We start from the raw sequence: 4965 nt of genomic DNA, 5'->3' as shown, positions 1-4965 counted from the left end.
TTCAAGTCATTCTATAAAAAAAGAAGGGATAAACCGGTTAACCCCGTCCTACTCAACATTTTTTTAAGACACCTCATGTTAATTATTGACACGTCGAAAGATTCATTGCCACATCAATAAATGAGGTTTTGACCTTGTTAACCCTTTGTAAATAAGTCATTCACCCATCACTATCTTCTTCCTCTTTCTTCTTCTACCGTTTCTCTCCTAATCGATACCATGGCCGTGCATATGAAGATAGATCTTTATTTTGCTGGCATTTTTACTAGGTATCCTGCAATAAGTTACTCAGATGGAGCCGAGCAACGCTTTGAAGATGTCGATTTTGCAGGAATGGATGTTAAAGAATTTCTACTGTTCATTCAAAGATTCGCGAACGAGGAATGTGTGAATGTGTATTTTTGCATGCTATATATAGAGTTTCCTGAAAGGATTGAAGATAATAGCCATCGAGAAAGACTACCAAGAGTTCATTCAAATTGGGTACGAAAGCGGATGTGTAATCCAAGTTTACATGGATCATCTTGGTTCTAATGTCCATTAATGGATACTGGATGACGAAGCTGAAGTTTGCAGTCCTGAAGATAAGATGTCGGGTGTAGGGGGAATAACGAGGACTTACATAGCCTGGGACCTTTTCAGGACGAGATTGATGACTTTCAAGGTAATGTACATGATGATCTTGATTCCACTCCTATTAATAAGACCATAAATGATGTTTTTTTGAGCAAGCTATGCCCCAAAGTGCAGTCAATCCCATCAAGTCCTCCTGATGAGGAGGCATATTTTTGTATGGATGGCAATGACACAAATGTTGAGGAAGTGACAACCTATAATGAAAATGTTAACTGGAAAAAACAAAAACCTGAGTTAGATATGAGATTTGAAAGTCCAAAACAGTTAAGACATATGTTATGTACTTATGTTGTGGCAAATAAGTATCAGTTGTGTTACAAGAAAAATGGCAGTAGGAGACTTTTAGTGAAATGTTGTTCTGGCCAGTGTAAGTTTAGACTTTGGGCCTCATGGATGAGTGAAGAACAATCTTTCCAGATTAAGTCACTCATAGATGAGCACAATTATGCAAGAAATTTCAAATTGGGATCAATTGTTAGCTATGCTTGGATAGGCAGTCATTTTACATCTGAGTTCTTAAATAAGAAAAAAATGAGTGTTAGGATGCTTAAAGAAGAGGTCAAACAAACTTTTGGAATAGATGTGAGTATGGGACAGTGTAGACGAGCAAAGAAACATGCCATTGAGTTTATTCAAGGAACACTTGTTGAGCACTATGCAAAACTTTGGTCTTATGGAGAGGGGATAAGAAGATTAAACCTTGGATCAACTGTGAAGTTTGGTGTCAATAGTATGCCTGATGGGAAGATTTATTTCAGTAACATGTACGTATGTTTTGAGGGACTAAAGCAAGGATGGAGAGGTAGTTGTAGAAGAGTAATAAATCTAGATGGGTGTTTCTTGAAAGTCTTATGTACATGAGAGTTAATATGTGCAGTTGGTAGGGATGCTAATAATCACATATTTCCAATTGCATGGGCAGTTGTTTGTGTGGAAAACAAGGAGAATTGGAAATGGTTTTTGGAGAATTTAAGGGATGATCTAGGATTGGAAAATGGTTTTGGTGTTACTTTGATGTCAGATCAACATAAGGTATGTTAACTACCATATCCTTTAATTTTAGTCTAATTGTTGTTGTTTGTTTTAATAATTTTTACTTTTTGGTGTAGGGTTTGTTGGAAGCTATGAAAGAAATTTTGCCTACTGCAGAACTTAGGCAGTGTGCAAGGCATATTTTAGCCAACTTTAGGAAAAGATTTACAGGAGTGCATTATGAGAAGATGTTTTGGACGGCATGCAAGGCATCCACTGAGCCTTTGTTTAATGCAGCAATGAAGGAAATCCAAAATTTGAACCCTGCAACCTTTGAATACCTTATGGAGAAGAACCCTAAATCATGGTGCAAAGCTTTCTTTCAGGAGGGTAGGATGTGTGATGCAGTAGAAATTGGACTATCTGAAAGTTTTAACAATGTCATAAGAGAGGCAAGGAAAAAACCAATTATCACAATGCTTGAGGAAATTAGATTGTATGTTATGGAAAGGCAGTTTAATTTGAGTATGAAAGGTAGTGCATGACATGAGTTTAAACCATGTCCTGCAATTACAACATTACTTAATAAACTCAAATAACTCAAAGGTAAATATTTAATATCTTTAGTTTGATTACTATAAACATAAACTAACTTCCATCCAATGTGTTTAGATACCGGCAGGTTCTACCAACTGGTTTAAACTAGTTCGAGACAAGAAACTTGGCTGAGTCTTACTTGGTGGATTTAGACAAGAAGACCTGCTCGTGTAGAATGTGGCAACTGAATGGCTATGGTTGTGTGCATTCGGTTGCAACCATTTCCTTTCTTAACAGGGATGTTGGAAGTTATGTGGATCCAATGTACTTTGGAGCATTTTACAGGAACACTTACAAATATCCAATGAAGGGGATGAACGGGAGCAATATGTGGCTATGTACTAACTATAGTCCACAACTACCACCTTTGAGGAGAAAATTGCCAGGCAGACCTAAAGTAAATAGAAGAAAGGACCCAAGTGAAAAGGCTACAAGGCACACGGTCTCAAAGGTTGGAAAAAGAATTTTATGCAGTGTGTGTAAAGAGGTTGGACATAACAAGGTTACATGTCCTAAAGTTGACAAGTCCAAAAAACTTAAGGTCAAAAGGAAAAAGAAAGACAATGGTGGAAGTAATGGAGGTGAAGGAGGTAGTGGAACAAAAACAAATGAAGGCAGTAATGGAGGTGAAGGAGGAAGTGGAACAAAAACCAATGAAGGGGGTAACAAATGTGAAGGAGGTATTGGAAAACAACCTAAAGGAAAAGACACTACAAGGAAAAGGAAGTATTCTGAAAGGATTATAAAAAAAGAAGTTGGGTAAAAGGTTTGAAGGAAAGAATGGAGAAGACAATACTAGTGCTAATCCACTAGATATTGAATAAGGATAATGTGTTTGTTTTGTGTTTAAGTTGTCTGATGTTCTTAGATTTAGTTATGGATGTTTTTTGGATGTGCTTGGATTTAAGTATGGATGTTTGATGCTTGTTTATTTTATATCTGGATTTTGTTACCTATATGTTTGTGGTTATGTTATTTGAGATCCGATATGCATGTCCATATGTAACGCCCGTAGATCCGGGCTAGTCAATTTAGAGGAAATAGGGGTCGAAAACGACTTTTCGACAAAAGATTATTCAGAATACATAATCTTAACCAAGTTGTGGAATATGTCTCAAGGTTTCCGTACATATAAAGAACGCCGAAATCCGAGTTATAACGAAGAAGTTATGGCCCGTCGAAGTTTTACGGCAAAACCGGCACGGCACCGGGAAGCGTAAATAGTGAATTTATGATAGAGCGAGGTTTAGCCTTAGCAATCTAAACGAAAGTTGTAGAATATGTTAAACTAAGAGCGTCGATAAAAAGAACGCCCAAATCTGACTTCGTATGAGGAAGTTATGATTTTTCTAAGATTCGGCTTAGCAGTGCACGGGCCGAAACTCGAATTTTAGTTCGAGCGGTTTTTAGCTTACGCGACCTAAATGAGAGTTGAAGATCTTGTTAATAGGAACTCAATGGTAAAAAAATGGACGAAAACGGAGTTCGTATGAAGGAGTTACGAATTCTTCGCGGTCATTTAACAGTCTAAACGCCTCCTACTGTTAAATTTGAGATCGGTCGAGAATTAGCCGACGGAGTCTAAATGAAAGTTGTAGATCTTGATTTTACCTACGCGTGGATATAAAGAACGTCGAAAATGGAGCTCGTATGCGAGAGTTATGATTTTTCTAAGTTCGAAGGCTGATACGCGATAGGGGGTGACGTGGCACCACCAGAATTGGACACGTGGCACCACCAGAAGGCCACCACATGGACCAACTCGGCGAGTAGGTCCCCCCTACTCGGCGATTCCATCAGATTTTTGCACTATAAATAGAGGTGCCGGGTCTAGCCTTCTCTTCACCCCTCAACCCTCTTCTTTCTCTCTCTAAACTCTCTCTCTCTCTCTCTCTCTCTCTCTCTCTCTCTAAGCCTCCCTAACCCCCCAAAGCCTAGGGTAAACTCCCTAGCACGAGGCGGAAGCCCCGGAGCGCCCGACGGCTCTGAGAAAAGAGCCTTTCGGCTCGGGAACGCTACTCCAGCGAAGCCCGGTTTTGCGAAAAACCCGCTGTAAGTGAGCTGTACCTATCATATCTTTAGTATAGCTTATGTTTTGATATAGTAACATTATTAGAAACTTATAATGAGTATTTGGGATATTATTATGAGTTATATTGAGTGTTATTTAACGCTTATATAATAATAATAATAATAATAATAATAATAATAATAATAATAATAATAGCTAGACTATTAATTAATCGCGGTTATCATTAGACTAAACCCTAGTGGTATTGGTACTAGGTTTTATCGAAGGAAAATCGTTTTGAGAGTATCGAAGCGCTGTTCGAGTGCTAAGTCACCACCTACTCAGGTGAGTGCATAGTCCCTTTCATCTTACACATAGATATGAAGTATTTTAATATAAATTACGTGCTATGTGTGCATATTGTTTGAATACTTGTTGTCTATGCTGGATGAATGATTTATACATGTTTTAAATGATTTAAAGTGTATATTTATTTTATATCTACAAATATGTTGGGATAACACATGGGTAGATGAAATAGTTGGTGAGTGATGAAATAAAATAATGAGAGATAGGTAATGATAGGAAGGTGATGATAATTAGGTGAGGATAGATAGGTGATTATGAATCGGTGATGTAGGATACTACAACCTTGTCCGACAATTTGGAGATGTAGTCATCTACCAGAGTATAGATGGGGACCACGGACTATTATAGACAACCCCGTGGAAACACCAGCAGGCTAGTAA

This window comes from Lactuca sativa, chromosome 4, assembly GCF_002870075.4.
Source record: "Lactuca sativa cultivar Salinas chromosome 4, Lsat_Salinas_v11, whole genome shotgun sequence".
Lineage (NCBI taxonomy): Eukaryota > Viridiplantae > Streptophyta > Magnoliopsida > Asterales > Asteraceae > Lactuca > Lactuca sativa.
The sequence above is the reverse complement of the archived record's forward strand: the minus strand, read 5'-3'. Positions refer to the sequence as shown.